We start from the raw sequence: 23037 nt of genomic DNA, 5'->3' as shown, positions 1-23037 counted from the left end.
AGAAGTCTGCACTGACTCGATAAATCCTATAAGTCAGACAACTGACTCCATTTAAATGAGGCAGTTTTTGGCGCCCACACCTTTGCCCGTAACCGATCCAATGTAAATTCACCTTAACAATGTACAAAGTAGGTTTATATCTATAAAAATAAATAATTACTTATGTTAAATCTTAGATAAATAATAGATTATAGGATTTACATAGGTATACAGATAGGACGAAATTGTTGTCTTTAGTAGTATTTAAAACTAGATTCTACCCGTGATATAAAATCAGCGTGTCATTATCGGCCTTCAGATATTTTTCTATTATTTGAGATTTTTTGCTGATTTGAAGGGGCAATTATGTGGAACAACTCGCTATTTACATATATGGGTGGTGAGATACCAGTGGGAATTGGCACAGCATATTTTTCACTATAACCATAGTAAGTACATGGTTGCCTGGCAGAGAATCCCATAAATAGTTGTTTCCCATAAAGTTCAATATATAATTCAATATCTATTTAAAACAAATCTTGCATTAGTAATTTAGATGACATGAAGATATAGGTACATGGATTATAGCGAACAATGCATTAATCTAAAATCTTCCCATATTTTTAACTCCGATGAAACAATCCTCGGCGTATATTTTAATCCGGTCATAATGGTAGTGATGATGTCAGCCGTTAGCGAGGTTTTGCTAATAGTGGCAGCGGGCTAGCAACCCCAGTTAGACATTGATGACGTTTGAAGAGGAACGCTCCTTCGATCATTAAGTTCCCTTAGTCGCCTCTTAGTGTATCTACGGGGAATAAAGGGGCAGCTTATTCTATGTCTGGACCACACGGTCGGTCATAACAAAACTACTAAATTTGAAGCTACAACGTGTACTTGTTGTTCAAAAGTATGGTTTACACATAAGGAATTTTTTATTTGATCAAATAAAAATGTCGATCGTATGCGCGGGCCCTTAAATTACGTAACAGGCAATTCGTTGCGGCCGGTCGCGGTAGTGAGGAGCGCATTGACCTTGCGACCTTGACATTGCAGGACAAATCCTAATGTTTTTATAGTGTGCGCCGTGTTTATTGTATTATGTACAAACAATCTGATGTGCCCACCATTTTATTTATTCGAATATTTTATCGGCGACTTCATCCGTGTACAATTAGTACTTATTCTTTTCGTTAATAGCAATCGGTCGGTGTTTTTACAACCATTGTAATTAACAATTAATTGTAAAATATCAAATTATTGTATTGTTACATATTAGTGTACCTTTTTTACCTTATTTCATACTCTTAGTAAAACGTGCTATTTCCTTCCTCGATGTTCAATTATTTAATAAAAGTCCATACAGCAGTTTATAGGTAAAAACCATTTTTTTTTTATATAACTTAGAATGGCAAACAAGCTCACGGCCCACCTGATGGAAAGTGGTAACCGTCGCCTATAGTCATGAGCAGTACCATGGATAAACAGAGTATACTGTTTCGCCCATGATACCCCCCATACGTTGTCATTCCCGAGGACTCATGTGTTATTCCTCTGTACCCAGTAAATTCACGTCATATCCCACCCTTCAAACCGAAACACAACCATGCAAACACAACTGCTTCACGGTTGAAACACGAATGGGACAGAGGTACCCAAGCAATCGACTTTTGTACAGTCTCCCTCTGGTATGCGGACCATGCGGACTAAAACCTCTTTCACGCATAATATAAGTAGGTATGAAAGTCAATGTAGTTTTCCGTAATTTGTTTAGTATTTTCAATATTAGGAGATAAAGTTTTAAATACTACTAATCTCAATTTCACCTACTTTAAAAAAAATGTAATATTTTAATAAATCCTAAAATTAAAATTGTACAAATGTAGAAAAATTTCAGTTGCCTATCATATCAGTTAGTGGTGTACTCGACATGCGATAATTAAAAATACAATATAGGTACTATGTCTAACATGTTCTCGTAAGTGACTCTTTCCTGTCATTTAGATGGCCAGCATATTCTAAATATAAATTTATTATGTATTATATAATATTAAATCTTTGTCCTCGATGACTGTACTACACAAGATATACAGGGTTATAAATATTTACAATTAATAATAATAATAATAATGTCTTAAAACATTTTTATTTAACAATATTTATGTCAATGGCTGTTGGCTTTTAACAAAATCCCTAATTTTTTTTAAATTTTATTTCATTATACAGGTAAAATTGAAATCATTATTATGCTATTAAGTTTTTTTTTTTTTTTCTACCAGTGTTAGTTGATTTTTTTTTTCATAGAAACGTTAATCGAAATGCAAGTAAATATTTCGAGTTATCCATACAAATACAGCGCGTCTAGTAGTGAACTTATTTTATCAGAAGCTCTGAATTATTTGTTGCTGTCTACTCGTTTAAGGAATGTTCTACTTTCTTGAGAGAACACTCCCTTAAGAGTACGTAAGAAAAGAGAATTTTAAGTGTAAATAAAAAGGACAGAAGAATTTGTGAGGAATTATATTGCTTTATTCGGTTCAAATTCAGTATTGGAAAGATACTGCACTGCTGAAAGACTCGTAAAGGTATGCAAATGATTTCAACTTCGCCTTGTATTTAGTTTATGTGCAGAATTATGGTTTAATACCATCACTGCGTACTTAGTTTTATTAATGCTTCGTATATAAAGCCCACAAAATTAGCCGCAGTATGCCGCGTATGCATGGACGGCTTTTTCAAATAATATACCTACAGGCACGAAAAAGAATTACGTGAATGTGCGCTTATGCCAGAACGGCTAACGCGACGACTGATTTATCGTTTTAAATTCGACGACAACCCTCGGCGTACTTTTTACCCGCCTAAATAGAACACCAGATACCCATTGCGTAATACATACGAGTCAGTGGAACGTTCTCGAAGAACATAACGCAGGCGAGCTGGTAAGGAAGTTGGTGTGAAGATAGTATCATTCACTTTTCTTTCGTTTTTTTTTTGTAAGTGACTACGGCCGCCCATGATTACCCACAACACCAATATATATATACACACAAACGAACTACATATTATTAATATAAGACGATGAAAACACTGCCAGAGGCCGTTGTATTATAACGCTATTGATAAAAAATTACCTAACTCAAAATTGACAATGCCATGAAGTGCATTTATGCATACTACTTAATTCCAGGACAAACTTTTTTGTAGTAGGATCTACTTTGAAGCGTCATTCTCGATCACTAAATTTTAAATTAAATTTCTACATTGCAACTTATTAGTCTAAAGAGCTTATCAAACTAAATTCATGAAAGAATGGAATTAGAATATTTATTTGCATTTAATTTTCGAAGGTCCGTGACATAAACCTTTTACTAAACTATCAATTTAAATTTGTAATTCTTTAGTACAATTCTAAGAACGAGGAGTGACGCTTCACAAAAAAATCCTGTTATCCACTTTTATATATAAACGTTATATTGTACGATGACTAATTATTACGTAAATCTCTTTTTGTATTGAGTTTATAATAAACATAAAATCAATTATTGTTCACGGAATACCTATATGACTTTGTGTATACTTTACCTTGCATCGTCATTTTTCAGTGACATAATGCCACTGACATCATTCGTGCACTGATAAAATTAATAGCCCGAATTCCGGTGAGTGCAACGATTGTTGTCCGGTCAAAAGCTAAACTAAACCTTGTTGCATTGTCTTAAAACTTACTTTCATTATACCCAAAACATATAGCTGTCACTATATGCATCACAATTTGAACAAAGGTCATTTTATTCTACAGTTGAAAATGCGATCCCATCTAGCAAATGAATCAATTTCTAAATACATTTATACGGCAGCAGATAATGAGCAAGGCAACGTGTCTCATCTTTTTCTTTTAATAGCATCATTGCGTGTGGTATCAAAGCTTGTTTAAAAATGATTTCATTTGCCACTTGTCTGAAGGATCTGCTCAGCGGGAGTTGGTATAACCTAATTACTAACTTCTGTTTTAATAAATTGGAAATACCAATTTATTATTGTAATATTTTTACTGATTATGTATTTGTGGCTATCTCTTTTTTTTTATTTTGGTCCTGTCAAATTTTGTGTTCGGATATCGAGTCGCCACTGAATCTTGACGTCCTCCTGTAAAACAGACCGCGTTCTGTCTCAGTACATATAAAAAAAATTAATTATATATCGTAGGATAATTGTATACCTGTAATTCCTAAGTTCTCTAAGAAAGTTTCACTGCAATTTTATAAAATTATTCGGATGCGAGTTTCAAACTGATTTTTCTGATTTGTCGGTCGTCTGCGGTAGGCCTAAAATCCTCTATTAATTCTATATTTAGTTACCGAAATAATAGGGCGTATGAAAACTTTCAGAATAATGCCACATGTGAAATAATTATAAGAATCTCGAGTTTTCTTTATATTTCAGATACAGTCGGAGCTAATATAAATGTGGTTTCTGGAAATATCTCCCTTACATCCTATATAAATCGTCATATCTATACAAACATTAAATGTAAAATGTTGTCACTGTGTTCTGAAAACCGCGTAATAACCTTTTTTTTTACATATAGAACAGCTTAGCCCGCGTTCACTTTCAATGCAATAGATTAAAAAAATGACGCTTTCAAAGTACACATAAGCAACATAATATTATGCCATAAACGATTGAATATAATTTCAATAAAGATATTTAAAACGGAAAACCGTTACTTTTTTGCTTAGTGAATAAAGAGCAATAGAATATTTCAAGTAGATCTTTAAAAAATATATTAGACGTGCATTCTTTACTCCTGCAAAATTTGTTTCCACTTGTATAGAACGCAATTGAAATAAAAATAGGAACACGCACTGACGTCATACTGTCACTATTATTTGAAAACGTTAGGTTTAAAAAAACTGAGTACTTTTATATTTATCAAAAAAATTTTTTTGTTAAGTCTACTTAGCCGGTTTTATTTGATAAACGTCACAAATATGACTAAGTGCTCTTTACACGCCCATTTTTAACCGCTTTGTTACGTGGTTTTCAGAATATGGTGGGTGACGTACTTGTACCTTTGGACTGATGGTGGCATGAGGAAATGTATTAAAAAAAAACACGGGGGTTAAAAAGCCACTTTATGCTAATCATAATACGATTGATTTCGTATAACCCAGCCTATGAAGGTGTCACACATTAATATCACGTCATAAACATTGTTGAATTCTACTGGGTATACGTAATGAATTATATGATTCGTATATTTTAACCCCCCAGATCTGACTGGGGACCAAGGGTTTGTTTTATTTTGTGATATATTATTTGCAGGTGTGTTTGGAAGTTATTTTAGGGTATATACCAAAGAATGTTGAGATGTAAGACTGGAGTAGCGTAGTGCGTCCAAAGGTACTATGCTTTTTCCAATTTTTTTTTATTGTAAACTTTTAAACTGACCACACAGGTCAAAGCAACATAATATTATGCCATAACCGATTTTTTTTTTACCTTATAACAAAGTGTAAAAGTGACTTAGTATTTCGTTGTTTTACATGACATGGTCGCTTGTACTGATGTGTTTATACTGATTTCCTTTTTGAAGGAACACAATTTTCATTATGTCAGTACCTGAATACAATTTAAGTACATTAAAGTATTTAAATCCCTATTTGGTTGTTTTAGTCTTTTTTAAATTCTTTATTGTTAAGTAGGCAAACGAGCAGACGGTCTACCTGATGGAAAGCGGCTACCTTCACCCTATGAACACCTGCAATATGGGGGGAAAGGGATTGTTAGCAATGGAGTTCGACATTGCTAGCAATATGTCCTATTAGGTGGACCTCCACGTGGTTCCCCCTGGAAACCATCGTGAACAATTCTTGTTGAATTCGTCACGATGGGCTAACTGGCCTACTTCATCCTCACCTATCATCCCTCACTGGTGCCCCGCCGGTGTATACCGATAGCGCGGGTGGGGCTACCATTCTATTATCACCCATTAAAAAAAAAACACTTGCAATACGAGAGGAGAGCCATGTACCTAAGAAATAAAAAAATGAAAAGAACTTATTTCGATGTAAGTCAAATTATTATCTTGAATCTTTCAAACACAAAGTTTTAAAAAGTTGTATGTTTTAATACTAGAAAATAAAGGCTAATTTTAGTGTATAATTTTGTACTATGACACACTTTTAGAACTAAGCAAATTTAAATGGAATTTCATACACAAATATGCTATGTACTGTCTACCTAAACTCTTCCATAAAATCCTATACAAAATTTTTCATCGTGCCTCCCACCAAATTGTTTATAATTACTCCTCTCCGTCCAAAGGTTGCCTGGAAGAGGTCGCTCTTAGCGATAAGGTCGCCCATTGTTTTCTCATTGTGATTATTTCTTGTAATTGTTTATATTTATAATAAGTTTACTGTTGTAATCTTTTGGAGGAAACAATAAAGAGTATTTATCTATCTATATTATGCTCTGTGACGCAGCCAAAGTTGCTGGATATTGCCACTATATAAATGATGCTCAGCTCCACAATAAGTATTCGAGATACCTAAACAATGACCACTTTACCCAATATAAGGTGGCTATTACAGTCCACCATTGTTCGTCGTCGAATTTATTTCCGTGGTGTAAGTCGCTAGAACTACTAAATTATTCACTCTCACAGCTAAGCGTCATCGTTCGATTTTGTACGTTTTAATGATCAGCTGGCGAGTTTATTGATGTTACCTAGACATGTGTGAGTATCGAGATATTTTATTTAGTATACTAGCTGTTAGCTGCGGCTTTGCTCGCGTGACATAGAAATAGAATCCAATTGTTTATTTAGGCGTCTTTACGATCTTGCACACAAATATCTATAATACTCGTATTGGTACTTAGTAGAGTTGGAATTGATTCTTTCGAATGTAATATTATATATATAAACATGAAAATGAGTTCGTTTGTTTGTTACCTCTTTTTAGGAGTATGTTATTATTCACCCCCAATAAGAGAAAATGTATAGATATTATTATATATTATAGTAATATCTATATATTTTAATTACAATATCTAATGGTCCAATAATGGATATATTAAATATCATTTATCCAATTTGTAATATCTAAATGAAGAATTCTATCGGAATCAATACAGATATCCGATAGGCGTATAGGCGATACGAAAATGGATAATGATCTCTTTTTCCATCATCAATCTTCAAAGAAAATCAATATATAGATATTGGAGCTGTATTGATATTACTCAGCCAATCGTCATAAATTTGGCATACAAATAAATATTTGGAATGCAAGAGCTACTTTTTATGAATCATGCGATGTCGTGACTCAAAACAAGTGCGATAACATTTTTTATATATAATATAACTATGGTGGAAAACAAACATACAGCCCGTTTGATGGTAAATGTGGTTACCATAGCCTATGGATGCCTGTAACACCTGGGATGTTACGCACACATTGCTGACCCTTAAGATACCTTAATACGCCCTTTTTGAAGAACCTGATGCTGTAGTCTCTAGGGAAAGCCTGCAAGAATATTATTCCACAATATGAGTATTCGCGGAAGGACGCTCCTCTGACATTGCACCGTGTGTGAGCTAAGTTTAGATTCTAAAGTGTGAATATGGATTCCCTGCCGATAGCGAAAGATGGCTACAGGCATTATATCGAGGAGTTCTTCAGAATACAACCCGTTATACAGGTGGCAGAAGATGCAAAGAGAAGAATAGTCTCGTCATAAATTAAAAGAGTTCGGTACCGCCTATTAATGCTATTTCTTTTTATTCTGCCCTTAGAATACAGCCATGAAGAGGAGTGTATATCTAGCGGAATTTTGACACGATATATCCATCTGTAGTTTATCTAAAAAATACTTTATTTAACAGCAATAAGGTAAGACTTCGTTTTACAAACTTCACACGAATCAGTGAGTCAGAACGAAACGGTATTCGACCTTATCATGAAATGTAGCATTGCCCGCATGGTAAAGAGCTCAACAATTGATACTAATTGCAAAAGAATAGTTGTACAAAAAGATCGCTTATCCAGGAATTTATTTGTAGATAGGCGAGTGACGGGCAGGAAGTAGTTACGTCGTATGAGATGGGGTTTTACTATTCCTTTTATACATCTCGAGTTTATATAAATAAAAACGATTTTTTTTTATGAAACATAGAATGGCAAGCAAGTGGTAACCGTCGCCTATAGACATGAGCAGTACCATAGATAACAGAGTATAATGTTTCGCCCATGATACCTACCATGCGTTGCCATTCCTGAGGACTCAGGTTGTTATTCCTCTGTACCCTGTCAATTTACTGCCATATCCCACCCTTCAAAACGAAACACAACTACGTCACAGATGAAACACGAATGGAACAAAGATTCCTAAGCAAACGACTTTTGTACAAAATCTCCCTCTGTTCCCTCCCTCCCTTATAATAGTAGATGGATGAATAAATGTAACCCTTTAATGCAAAAATTTTGAATGTGTTCGTATGGAATTTGCTAGACGAGTAGGTTACTTCCTAATTTTAACCTTTGGGAGACTTTGTACAAAAGTCGATTGCTTGGGTACTTCTGTCCCATTCGTGTTTCTACCGTCAAGCACTTGTGTTTGCATGGCTGTGTTTCGGTTTGAAGAGTGGGATATGGCGTGAATTTACAGGGTACAGAGGCATAACACCTGAGTCCTCAGGAATGGCAACGCATGGGGGGTATCATAGGCGAAACAGTATACTCTGTTATGTCCATGGTATTGCTCATGTCTATAGGCAACAGTTACCACTTTCCATCAGGTAGGCCGTCAGCTTGTTTACCATTCTAAGTTGTATAAAATAAAAAATACTTAGCACATAGAATATTTTATATATTGATTCGTACGGATGAAGCAACGAAATGCAACTAGTGATGTGTGTCGATACTTCCAGATGGGTGCATTACATTCCAGCAACGTGAATAGGAGGGCAGATAACATACTTGGTGATTATTTACTCTATAGTAGACACTTATTACACAATGGTAACAATTATAAACCACAATGAATCACACAATAATTATTACAATAAAATTATCATCATTTATAATTATTTTAAAATTGTCAATTGTATAATTTTATCACTGAGTCAGGAATGTTATTTGTCTCATAAGAAACTCGACACTTGTTTCAAATATGCAGATAAGTCCTTAATTTACAAAACTATTTAGTAAATTTAAATTGCATTTTTTTTATACAACTTAGAATGGCAAACAAGCTGACGGTCCACCTGATGGAAAGTGGTAACCGTCGCCTATAGACATAAGCAGTACCATGGACATAACAGAGTACCTATACTGTTTCGCCCATGATACCCCCCATGCGTTGCCATTCCTGAGGACTCAGGTGTTATTCCTCTTTACTCTCTGCATATTGATAATTGTAGAAAATGTACCACTTTATATATATATATGTATGTACTTTTTATATATCACTGAGATGGCAAACTAGTATACAAATACCAAGGGTATTACGCGCGCGTTGTCGACCCTAAAGAAACCTCTTTACCCCTTTTTTTAAGAACCCCATGCTGTAGTCTCTTGGAAAAACTTTAATAGAGAGCTCATTCCATAACTTGATTGTTCGTAGGAAAAAATATCTCTGAAACCACGATGTACCCTATTCATTTACCAGTGCCAGATTCATATTCTAGATCCTAGGGTATGAATGTGAACTCCCTGCCAATGGTGAGCTGTACGATGGTAGAAAGTGGCTATACCTATCATATTGAACTGTGATATCCTAAATCTATGATATTAGTAGATTAAATATATCTAGTAATTTAAAATTGTTAATATATTTTTTTTTTAATATTAAACGGAACATAATTTTACAATCATTAACAGTAATCTTGAACAGCCCAGTAGCTGCGGGTATCGCTCGTTCACGAGTATGACGAATCATGATAAAGTCATTGTTGTGTTCAATCACATAATTACCTAGCTTATATATATATATAGGTAATATTTTTTCAATGAAACAAATATAGTAGCTTTATAATAGATTTTTTACATTGCCGTTGAAGGATTTCCGTTTTTAAACCATTTCGTAAATAGTGCCACGTCACGAAAAAAAGTTTTCCAAGTCACGACTCACGATGGGGTTTCATAGAATCTTTACAATAGTTTTTTAGACTTGGTAGCATGTACATACGTAGATATCTCTAATAACTTATAGAATTTGGTTATAAAAAAAAGCCGACGTCAAAGTGACAAAACCAGTTATTGTTCAGCTCCTTGCTGGTCGCTGGTTTTATATATTATATATTTATAGGTAAATTTAGCAGGAACTTTGAACCAGAAGTATAAAATTAGTTAAAAATAAAAATGTCGTGTTTAGACGTGCATGTATTGAGATGTAATGATGAAAAAAAGAAACATTTCATGAAAACAAAAGAAAAATAAAAAAGTATTTTACAATTATGAAATAGTTTGTATTACATATATTATATTTTTATACGTATTGAACAGGTATTTTGATTTAAAAACTAAACTACTGAATACATTTTAATAAAATTTGTATAAAACTAATCTGCAAGTATATCACTTTACCTAAAAAAAAAAAGAATTTTTACAAAACAGTTCATAAATGACAGAGTTATGACGTAACAAACGTTAAAAAAAATACAACCGAATTGAGTAAGTCCGCCTTTTTTTTAATTCAATGAAAACTCTGAAAAAAAATTATTAGGTAGTTAGCTACCAATACATTGTATTTTGATTATTAATTTTATTTAATAAATAATTAGGAATATAATAAATTAAATACCGAAACTATGTCTTGTATAGGTCAATTGAGGTCAAACAACTAAAAACATTTAAACAAAAACAACTGATTATTTAATAACATAAAAATATTTTTATTCCTATTATAGTTTTTTATTTGATTATTTTATGTGAAATAGTTTTATTTCAATCGAGACAAATTACTATTATACGATTTACTCCGAAAATGATACCACTTTTATAGTTCCACTAGTGTTTTTTATATTTATTTACATAACAAAATTATAGTTACAAAAACATTACACACAGAGATACAAGAATGGTATGCTAAAATTCAAATCATTCTTATTCTTTTTTTAAATATACTATATGGCTTCTTTCCAGCCATGACCATACCGCCCACCAAGGACTATATGACAATATTGTCCTTAATCCGCCCACCATGAATAAATACTCCATAAAATTAAGATAACTAGAAAATAAACAATGTCCTTGGTAGAAATTTAACAATATTACACTACATATAATAATGAACAAACATAACATAATATTTTGAACTGCTTTAGACCTAAATTATAGTTATCAATTAATGTTAGACGCTCACTCTTAAATAAACAAAATAACTTATTCAGTTAACGGTAGAAAACAAAATTTTGATACAGCCCTTTTTATAATACTGTTTTTGTAACAACACGTGTAACATCGTCCATTCCCGGGTGCTTATCAACTATAATACCATAAAGCCATCATGTTGGCGGAAGATCATTCTCCATCACCAACACTATGTCACCTATTTGTAGTTGTGGGACCTTATGATTACATTTATACCTATGATGAAACCGAAGGAGAAACTTAAGTAAACTTCTATATATTATTAATGAGATTATAGTGTGAAAACTGTGTAAAATAATGCACTGATGACATGTACTATTAATATTAGTACATTGCGACTGTCCATTAACTCTTAGAGTTTCATCTTCATCATTCCACGGATTCGAGAAGGTAAGTACAATTTTCTTTTCTAATCTACTAATAATAACACTACCTATAATAACACTACTGCTAATCTTTCTTTTTTCTTTCAGGTTCTTTAATTCATCAACCAGGTAAGTTTCTTGAAGATTCTTTAGATACTGTAACCATTTATTCAAAAGTTGTATAAGTAATTCTTCATATAAACCTATTTCAGAGAGCCATAACTTTTGAATGAATATTTTTGCTCGAATAACAACAGGTGCTAACCATCCAACTGGATCAAAAATCCGAGAAATTTCGGAAATAACTTTTCTTTTAGTTACAGGTGCCTTCAGTTCAGGAAGTTGTACAACATATTCAAAATGATCACAACTTCGATTCCAGGTAAGTCCTAGAATTTTCATAACACTATTTATTTTTAATTGCACGCTTTCTTGTGAAGCTATATCTTCTTCATTAATTACTTTCAATAATTCCTCACTATTACTACTCCATTTCTGAAGCTCAAATCCTTTTTTTAATAACTCTTTTATGTCCTTATAGATTTTAATACCTTCTTCGATTGATTCACAACCTGTTAGTAAATCGTCCATATAAAAATGATTTAGAACTCTTTCAGCAGCAAGAGGATAATTTTTGCCTTCATCATAAACAATTTGATGTAAACACCGAACAGCAAGGTAAGGTGCTGATGCCGTTCCAAATGTTACTCGTAATAGTCTCATATGTTGCAGTTCACTTTCCGGATGATCACGCCATACCAGACGTTGAAAGTTAGTATGTCTTTCTTCAACCTTTATCTGTCTATACATTTTAATTATATCAGACACAAGACATATAGGATAACGACGCCAACGTATTAAGAGATGACGCAAGTCAGCTTGAAGAGTGGGTCCTACTAATAAATCTTGATTTAAAGATACGCCATTTGTACCAGGACAACTTGCATCGAAAACAACTCTTACTTTTGTAGTGGTTCTATCCTCCCGCACCACTGCATGGTGCGGTAAATAGACTGCTTCAGGATCATCTTGTTCAGTTATTGGTACTTTCTCCATGTGTCCTAATTCTAGATATTCTGAAATGACTTCAGCGTATTTAATTTTTAAATTAGGATCCATTGATAATCTTTTTTCTAGTTGCAGAAATCTTTTAGTTGCAATAGTTTTAGAATTGCCATATTTACAACTGGGATCATCACTACGGAATGGAAGATTAACTATATATCTCCCTGAACTGTCCCGCTTCGTAGTATTTGTAAATATTTCTTCACATTTCTTTTCTTCCTCAGATAAATGTTTTTTAATATCTATATTGTTTTCAGCTTCCAATTCCCAAAATTTCCTTAATAAGTCATCTTCACTTACATGAGAAATATGCATACTAATCAGTGGCCTTTGTATATTATTTGTTTCATCTAAATTAACAGGGCCAGAAATAATCCAACCAAGCGTTGTTCGCTGAGCTATAGGTACACCTGGTGGACCTTTGATTACACCATCTAACAAGATCTGACTGTAAACATTAGCTCCGAGAAGAATATCGATTTTGTTTGGTGTATGAAATGATGGATCTGCCAGTTTGATATTTGAAAACTCCGACCACAGTTCTACAATAATTTGCCTCTCAGGGAGGATTGAAGTGAGTTTACTCAATACAAAAGCTTGAACCTTAAACGTAAAATTGGGATCATGAAGTGATTGTAATGAAACCGATACCATAGACTTAGAGGTCAATGAATGACCCTGATCACTTCCTAATCCTGTAATAACACTTTTGTGTGATATCTTCTTTAAGGTCAGCAATTGAATAGCAGATTCAGTAATAAAACTAGCTTGAGAACCTGGATCTATTAAACATCTCAGTGTGATACCATTACCTGATTTCGATTGTGCGCTAACTAATGCTGTTGCAAGTAAGACTTGACAGTTTGAGGTCGAAACACAGGCTGTGACACTAGTGGATTGATCTACAGACGATGATGTTGTTGCATGTGCAACGACATCTTGTTCAACCGATTGATTTACGATACCTGTAGTGTCGGTTGAATTGATATTGGTAACATTTTTTAAATGGAGTAGAGAATGATGCTTCCGTCTGCATAAACGGCAACGAGAGATTTGACGACAAGCATATACAGAGTGCCCTGAACATAAACAGTTAAAGCACAAACCCCTGGATTGGACGAATTCGCGTCTAGTGTTAGTTTCAGTTTTAGAAAACTTTTTACAATTTGCTAAACGATGACTTTCAGAACAGTAAGGACATATAAAATTGGCTGTGTGATATACTTTAGAACTATTATTAATAACATTACTTTTATGCACTACATTAGACTTATACAATTTTGTATCAATACATTCTAACGCTCTAAATCTAGTTTCTAGAAAGTCTTGGAACTGCTTCAAGGTAGGCAACTCATCTGAGAACTCGCTGATTTTAAGTTCCCATTGCTTGCGAGACTCCATATCTAATTTTTGACTTATAATGTAAATAACAAGCACGTCCCAGGTACTGATGTCTATTCCTAAATTGTTAAGCCCATGAAGACATTCATTAGTAGTATCTAGCAACTCCTTTAGTGTACTAGCTGATTCAGTACTGATGTTTTTTTGATTCATAAACCTTTTCAGAATACAGTTTGAAAGATATTTTTTATTATTATATCTTTTCTCCAATTGTTCCCAACAAATAGTATAATTATTATGAGTAATCGGTACATGACGTAGTAATTGCTCCGCTTCCCCAACTAATAATCCTTTCAAGTAATGTAGTTTTTGTACGTCATCTAAATGTTTATTATTGTGTACCAATGATACGAACAGATCTCTAAAACTAATCCATTCTGAATATTTGCCTGAGAACGGAGATATAGATATCTTGGGTAGCTTTAAATTGCAATTAAGATCTTTATTACTATTGTTTTGTTCGGAACAACTCGCACTTTTAGTACTAGACTGCCTTAAACTAGTCAACGCTTCCTTCAGTAGAAATTTGTATTCTATATATAACTCTTCAGTAGAATCATAGACGTTATTACATACGTAGGAACTAGCATTCAAATCTTTGTAGTTTGTATTTTGAATGAGTTTTGTATGTGTCGAACTAAACTGACGCCATAATTCTTCTAAAGCTTCCAATCTAGTACTAATATAATCTATAGAACGAAGTCGCTCCTTGGGTGCCTTTTTGAAGTTAGATTTTGCTCTACTAATTCTTTCACTTAAATCAAGCTGTACTTTTATATATGAATCCATTGTATAAGTTTAATTTTAAAGTTTTAATAATATCCAAAGTTTTTACAAGTAAATATTTATATGAAATGTTTAGAGTAAATTCCGTCTTCTCTAATTAGATAAATAAAATGTACTCACAGTTCACCAGCACTTATCACTTACAAACAATATGTTTAGTTCTTCTTTGATGTCCTTACGGCTGCAATACGACGATACAATGTTCAGCAACAACAATTGACGCTCGCTGACTTCGTGCAAAAATGCGATTTTAAATTTGTCGTTAATCCTCGATACTCCGACTCGATGGACCAAAAATATAGACGACGTACTCCAAAATGATACCACTTTAATAGTTCCACTAGTGTTTTTTTTATTTATTTACATAACAAAATTATAGTTACAAAAACATTACACACAGAGATACAAGAATGGTATGCTAAAATTCAAATCATTCTTTTTTCTTTTTTTAAATATACTATATGGCTTCTTTCCAGCCATGACCAACTATACTAACATTAAAGAGACATTTAATAAATTAATTTCTTTTTGTTTTTATTGCTTGTACCATAGAGAAAATAATTCTACTAAACGACAAAGTTATAAAAAAAAACCGGCGATATTTCGCAATCTTTAGACAGTTTATTATTGCCATATTTATTTTTTAACACATTTAATAAAAAATTCGCTAAATTCTGAACAAACAAATAAGTGATAACATTATCCTTTTAACTACGGCAGTCAAATAGATGCAAGAATGTTGAAGTGTGCTAGAACTTAAGTTGGTACTGAGTTTTGAATTCCCACTCAACATACCAAAAGTAAAAAAAAAATATAATGGTAAATAAGTGCCTAAAATTACTGTCTATATTTACAATCACAATTTTTTTATTGATTGTCTTTTTAATGGTACCTAATTAACTAATGCTGTATGCTAATTCTAACTATGTTAACCGGGGGGAAAGGGATTGTTAGTAATGGAGACTGAGAATCCCATTGCTAGCAATATACCCAACCAGGTCGACCTCCTCGCGGTTCTCCCTGGAAACTATCGTGGTTAATTCCTGATGAATTCATCATGATGGGCTAACTGGCCTGTTTTCGTTCTCATCTATCACCCTTCACTGGTGCTCCGCCAGCATATCCCGTTAGCGGGGTTACCATACCATTTTCATCCATAAAAAAAACTATGTTAGCTGGGGGGAAGGGATTGTTAATAATGGGGATTACCAGTCCCATTGCTAGCAATATACCCTATCAGATCGACCACCACGCAGTTCCCCCTGAAAACCATCGTGATTAATACTTGTTTCGTCACGATGGGCTAACTGACCTTCTTTTATGTTCACCTATCACCCTTCACTGGTGTCCAGTCAGTGTACACCGATAGCGCTGACGGGGTTACCATTCCATTATCATCCATTATAAAAAAAAAACTATTTTAGCTGTTATTCTAGTATTACCACCGATAAGATTAATTTCATATTTATAACATTATTATTTTTAATTACTTGTGAGAAAAATCTTTGAACTGTGAATCAATAGCTTATCTAATGTTTTGTTGATAAATAATACAATACGTTGTTATTAATTTAACCATTACATTTGATTCTCCGTCGTTATTTAAGAAAACTTAACAAAGCAGAATAAAGTAAGTTTTTCCCATTTTATCGCAATGCAATATTTATTGCACATTGTTTTCATGTAGCATACAAATATTAATATGTGTTAATAATCTGATAAAAACAAATGCCAATAATTTTTTTTTTAATATTTTAAGGGCTTTTACCTTCTTCAGGTATATCAGTCCTATTGTACCCTGAACTGATTTCTTAAACAAAACTTTATCTACCTTCCCTAGACGCGGAAAGAGGAGAATTAATGGGCATCAATAATTTACAGAGATGTTCAAAAATTTCTGGTTTAAGTTCAGCTAACATAGTTTGAATAAGACCAACATTCAATTTATTTAAGTTAAAGTGGCGCATGAATTCTTCTCTTTCTTTCGTGTTTACTATAAATACCAATCATATCATGCGGTTGATTCTTAAGCTAGGACACACTATTATAAGCCTGTATTTATTTATTTATAATATTTATTTATTTAAATAAATAAATATTATGAGGAACCAAGTAACAAACATCTGAGGCAAAAATCTATTGGCCTGAACGAGACTGGAATCTAATATTACATACTGGAGGAAGGGATTGTTAGTAATGGAGACTGAGAATCCCATTGCTAGCAATATACCCAATCAGGTCGACCTCTTCGCGGTTCCCCCTGGAAACTATCATGGTTAATTCCTGATGAATTCATCATGATGGGCTAACTGGCCTGTTTTCATTCTCATCTATCACGCTTCACTGGTGCTCCGCCAGCGTATCCCGTTAGCGCAGGCAGGGTTACCATACCATTTTGACCCATAAAAAAAAAATTAAATGTTATAGTAAGAAATAAAAAAAAATAATGATACTTTATAAGTAACCAATTTAAGTCAAGCGCTAGGGGCATAAAAAACTATTAAAAAGGGAAGCGGTATTTTTACCGATAAGAAGATAAGAACCGTTAACATATAATATTTACGATGCCATTTTTTTTGAGGAAACAAATATTTAACAATTGCTAATTGCCAATTAAACTAAATTTAGATATAATAATTAATTGCGTGTATTTTATATTTTAAGCTAATTATTTTAAAATGTTTTCCTACTACTATTACTAAACAGGTATACAAATATATTATGGAGTAACTAGAGGTTCAACAGCAAAGGAATACGATAGAGGCAGTGGTGGATTCAATTCTGACAGAGATACGAAGCGACAAAACTGAATGAGTCCCAAGTATAAGAAGTTGATTTAATTTGGCAATCTTTTTATTCAATTTATATTTATACATATAAGTGTTTTTGTTTATTTAGTTAAACACTTACAAGCTAAATTAGACTTAAATAAATATATATATATAGAATATAGATATGGGTAAGGGAAATAGAGGCGATTGCAGGCCCCTCAGAACCAGAAGCGGGCCGACCATTCCGCCCCCTGTTATTTCACCATTGTATATGAGTGACTTCGAAATAGTTAACATTATACAAAACTATTATATTTTTTGACATAGTCGCGTATCTGGAAGCAAGTCATGCTCACTATTATGTCCAGACTGGGGATGCGCGACTTTACTAATCCGACTTCTAATTATTCGAGTGAGCAAATCATTCGGGTTATTGAAATGATTTTCAAATCATTCGAATTATTCAAATGATTTTCAAATCATTTAGACTAATGTCGTCCTGTCGTGCGACTACTGTATTTACGTTTTTTTTATGGTCGTAGGTTGTTATCACCGACATAGTATTATAGTAGTAGAAGATGCGAGGAATGGACTTGGTAGTAGCAGATACAGGGAATTATTAGTTAGTAATTAGTAAAATAATTGCAATACGGAAATTAGTATTTTACTAATTTAGTAGTCGAATTATAAAACTAGTAATTACTAATTATTCGAATAATAAAATCATTTGGATTCGAGCATCGTTAGTCCAGACTGGAGGTGGCGTGGTGGGCCGAGTCGTTGGGCTCGCTTAAATCTTAAACGAGTGCTTCTTGTACAGACTGGTCCGTTCGAGAATAGTGCGACTGATTATCGATTTATTGATTGATTCTAGTTTTTATCTATACATAGATAAAAAATACAATCAATTGTAATATCTATGTATATGAAATTTATGACAGTCATTGTATCCATTCATATATTTTTTTACAAACTAATTATTTGTAAAAAAAAAGCGTAAACAACAAGAGTTTCTTGACCGTTTTTCTTAGCTGAAATTGGATTCCAAACAGATAGTTCCTGAAAAAAAAAAGCTATTTATAAATTCTTATAATTAAATTACGTGACTTATTTTATTTATTTCTTTTAGAAGCTATTTTTTCAATAGTTGACTCGGCAAACATTGTTTTCCACTTTTCTTAGCAATCGATTCTTTATCGTGGTGTCGCAAGAGGTGACTAAGGAAACTTAATTGTCAAGAGATAGATAGAAGAAAAGGAATTGTTAGTAATGGAGTCTAACAGCCCCAATGCTAGCAATATACCCTAACAAAATGACCTGCACGCGATCATTTAGGAATTTATTTCATGAAATACAATAGGAGAATCAATGTATTTACCTGCTTCTGAAATACCGCATACGGTATTCGTAGTAGCGGGCAAAAAGATAGTTAAGAAATAAATTGAATTACCTTCATTATTTATGTAAGTTATTGGCTTTATTTCGTAGTTCCATTGGTTCATTGCTTCATATTTAGGACGTCTGCTACTTCTGTAATATAATAATTATTGAAAAAAGTGTAGCAGTAAGTATCTTCGTCAATTCTAATTTTGATATTTTTTTATTTAAATCATAAGATTTACTTTCATGTAGGAGCCATATAAATATTTTAATGAATTAGATGTTATTTTTCGGAAGTCCATATCACTAGTTATTTGATTAGGATTATTTTGTTTAATTCCACATGTGTGTACACCACTATTATTACCAAAAATTTTACAACCCTCCATATTAAGCGTTATTCTCCGACGGCCATTTCACGTGATGATATTCACGTGAACAAAATGGCCGTCAGAATTAAACGAAATAATTCTAACCAAATAACAAGAGTTGTATAAATATTTTTATCCATTGAATTCACAGGTTTTCGTATTAAAATCTCACTTGTTCTGTGCACAATTTTCATTCTAAAATTAACATCATTATCATTATATGAGCCGTAAACTGTCCAATGCTGAACACAGACCTCCCTCTATACTATATGGGGGTTTACCACTAGTTTCTACGCTTGGCAGGCGAATTGGTAACTTTAGTTAAGCATTGGTGATGTTTTAAGAGGGACGCTGCTGCCCATCCCTCGACTATTACATTCCTTTACTCGCGTCTTCATTTATAAATACTTACTTACTTAGATTTTCTAGACAATCATCTAATATTTAATAAATCGCTATAAACAAGGGCGATGTTTCAGTAACTAAATAGGTAAGTGCGCGACATTTTATTTCATTTCTAGTATTCATTTTACATCAGACGAGGTGAACGTATGACCTTTTAACAGAGATTGATAAAATAATTGTTGTATTACTCATGTAAACAGCACACATGGAGGTATATGTGTTTTTTTTTAATGTATGAGAATGGAAAGGGAAGCACGCCTACACGCCTACAGATGCCAGACGAGGATGAAAGCAGGTTAGTTAGCCCATCGTCACGTACTCGTATTCCACAAGTAAGCGTGGAGATCGACCTGATAGCGTATATAATTATATTAACCAACGGAGTTGTAAAGCAATATATACAATATTGCTAGTAATGGGGTTGTTAGTCCCAAAAAACAATCCCTTTCCTAGGACTATGCTTTAATTCAATGTAAGAAAAAATTCATTACTATTTGTTTTTAAGTTGGTCAGAGTAAAGCAACACAAATAAAAAAGTAAAATCTAACATAAGCTTGTGCTCCACAAAAATAAACCGTCTTCCATTGTGGCAAAACTAGTTATTTTGTTTTAAAAACTTATTGAAAAGATTTTTATAAAATTTCTAATAAAAAAAAAGGAGTCAGACTCGCGCAATGAGAGTTCCGAACAAAAACATCAAGTTTAATTTTGTTTTGTGAAATAACTACAAATTTTATGGTATTCGCATTTTTTCCATTACTTACATTACTTACATTGCTACATGACTACATTGCTTCTTGCCAAATTTCATGATAAAGATTAAATAATTAAATAAATATTTTTATAAGATCATAAATTCATTAGTCTTCCAAATAATTATAAAAAAAAATAAACCACCGTCGACTAGTAGGTATATAAATTTCTAAACGGTCGCCGTGTACCTATCATACAATCAATAAATAATTGTTATAGACAACAATCATAATCATTAACGTATAATCGTTTCGTCATTAATGACAAACATATATATATATATATATATATATATATATATATATATATATATATATATATATATATATATATATATATATATATGTGTGTGTATGTAAAACAGTCCACTCATTTACGATTTCCACCGCCATATGTTTTAAGCATGAACCCGATATAACCAACCAACCTTGATACACAACGGCGCTTATTGTTGTAATGCAATAGCAAATATAAACAATTTATTGGAAACAAAATGCCATTATGACTTTACGACCGAAATACTATATTTTGTTTTCAAACTTGTAGCCAAATGAGCAATTAGGTACGTATTTGTGGTAATAATTTATTGTAAACAAATATTATAGAGACTTCGCAAACGATAACCTTATGTTTCGTTTTTTTTTTTTTTTTTTGAATTGGAAGCGAAATAAATGGACTAGTGTAAAGTTTGATGATATTTTCTATGAAAAATCGTCAACAATTTTAAAACAATTAGTTACTAAGCGTTCGTATGTTACGATTATCTGTGGTATTTATTTATTTATTTATTTAACACTTTATTGCACCAACATAACATGATTTGGTATACACTATACACTATGGTATTTGGCTGATGGCTTTCGCCAAAGTCACAATAAATAAAAAAAAAACACTATGGTATGAAAGGAATTCTAAATATGAATTTTGTTACGTACGCTCGGAACGCACCTCAACACAAAATGTCAAAATGTTCTGTCAGATTTGCGCTGTCTGCTATCGCTTTGCTTTTACAAAATTAATACGTATAATAAATCTGTTGTTTATAATAATAGCATTTAAATACTACACCCAATATAGAAACCCACAAAACACAACAGACTGGCGACGAGGATCGAAGATTAACTGGAACAGCAGCATTAATCGGTACACCTAAAGTGAAATGGCGGGACAGCCACGTGTTCAATAACCCAATTGTTCCTACATACATATCCTTCCTTCCAATCCAGGGGCTCCTTTCCCTGTGATGATAGCCCGCTTCACAAATTCCTGTATCCATTACAATGGAAGTACAATTTACGCAACTTATGGCGTCACTCGCCGAGACACTACGTACGGTGCAGAACCAACAAGCGCAGATGCAAACCATGTTTATGCAGCAACAGCAAACTACAAGTAATAACACAGTAAGTGGTATTGTTTTACAACCTTATGATGAACTCCACGAATCTTTTGGATCATACATACAAAGATTGAACAATTATATTAATCTTAAAGGGGTTACAAGCCCTGTTACAAAGTTGCAAATCTTCTTAAATTGTATTGGTGCTAAATATTACCAAGTCCTCAAAAATATTACTGCTCCAGATACACTGGAAAATAAAACATATGAACAACTTGTTGAGATATTAAAGAACCATATTGCACCAGAACCAGGAAAAGTTGCTCAACAACACAAATTCTGTTTAAGGATTCAAAATGAAAATGAATCTATCGCTAACTACGTAGCGGGACTAAAGGAAATAGGAGGAAAATGCAATTTTATCTGCAATTCATGTAAATCTACAACATTTGATACACATTTACGTGTACAATTCATACGAGGTCTTCGCAGTTCAGAAATTAAAGAAAGGTTATTACAAGAATCATCACAAACATCATTTGATGAAATAATAAGGATTGCAATGGCAATCGAAACATTCAAAAGTGAAACCCAACAAATGGGGCCAGATGTTCATATGCCCAATATTAATAAAATTTCACAAAAACCTATACCAAAAATTTACAAAAATACAGGTAAGAAAGGCAGCTGTTATAGATGTGGAAAATCAAACCACAAGGCAAATAAATGTTATTTGAAGAATAAATTATATTGTAAAAAGTGCAACCGAAAAGGACACATCCAATCAGTTTGCTTTAAGTCACAAAAACAAATTACTACAATTGAAGATGAAGAATATTCAAGTCAAGATGAAATTTATGAAATACATAAAATAGAAAACAGCGAAAAGGATGAAAAGTTTAAAATTACATTACAATTACATAGCAAAGAGAGACATACATGGGAATTGGATACAGGAGCCGCAGTCACCACCTGTTCTACAGAATATTATAATAAATATTTCAGTGATTTAAAACTAGAAAATTCAAAAATAAAATTGAG

General features: G+C 32.9%; 1 protein-coding gene and 1 long non-coding RNA gene across 3 annotated transcripts in view; one reads left to right on the top strand and one right to left on the bottom strand.

The window, feature by feature from the left end:
- Nucleotides 1-23037, top strand: part of LOC113511292 (ceramide glucosyltransferase) — a 69448-nt gene that overhangs the window by 4549 nt on the left and 41862 nt on the right. Inside the window, exon 2 of one of the 2 annotated variants that reach the window (XR_008253510.1) lies at nucleotides 2284-5644. The exons of the other annotated variant lie outside the window; for it this stretch is intronic. The gene's annotated coding sequence lies outside the window, so the exon portion shown is untranslated. Of the gene's footprint in view, nucleotides 1-2283; nucleotides 5645-23037 lie in introns of those variants that run through there. 2 annotated transcript variants of the gene reach the window in all.
- Nucleotides 17406-21697, bottom strand: LOC128201923 (uncharacterized). Its single transcript, XR_008253511.1, has 3 exons — nucleotides 21085-21697; nucleotides 19199-19278; nucleotides 17406-18807 (listed from the first exon to the last, which is right to left on the bottom strand). It is a non-coding gene; the product is annotated as an uncharacterized LOC128201923 (long non-coding RNA).

This window comes from Galleria mellonella, unplaced genomic scaffold (genome assembly GCF_026898425.1).
Source record: "Galleria mellonella isolate WM207_F2 unplaced genomic scaffold, CSIRO_AGI_GalMel_v1 utg643, whole genome shotgun sequence".
NCBI lineage: Eukaryota > Metazoa > Arthropoda > Insecta > Lepidoptera > Pyralidae > Galleria > Galleria mellonella.
The sequence above is the reverse complement of the archived record's forward strand: the minus strand, read 5'-3'. Positions and strand labels throughout refer to the sequence as shown.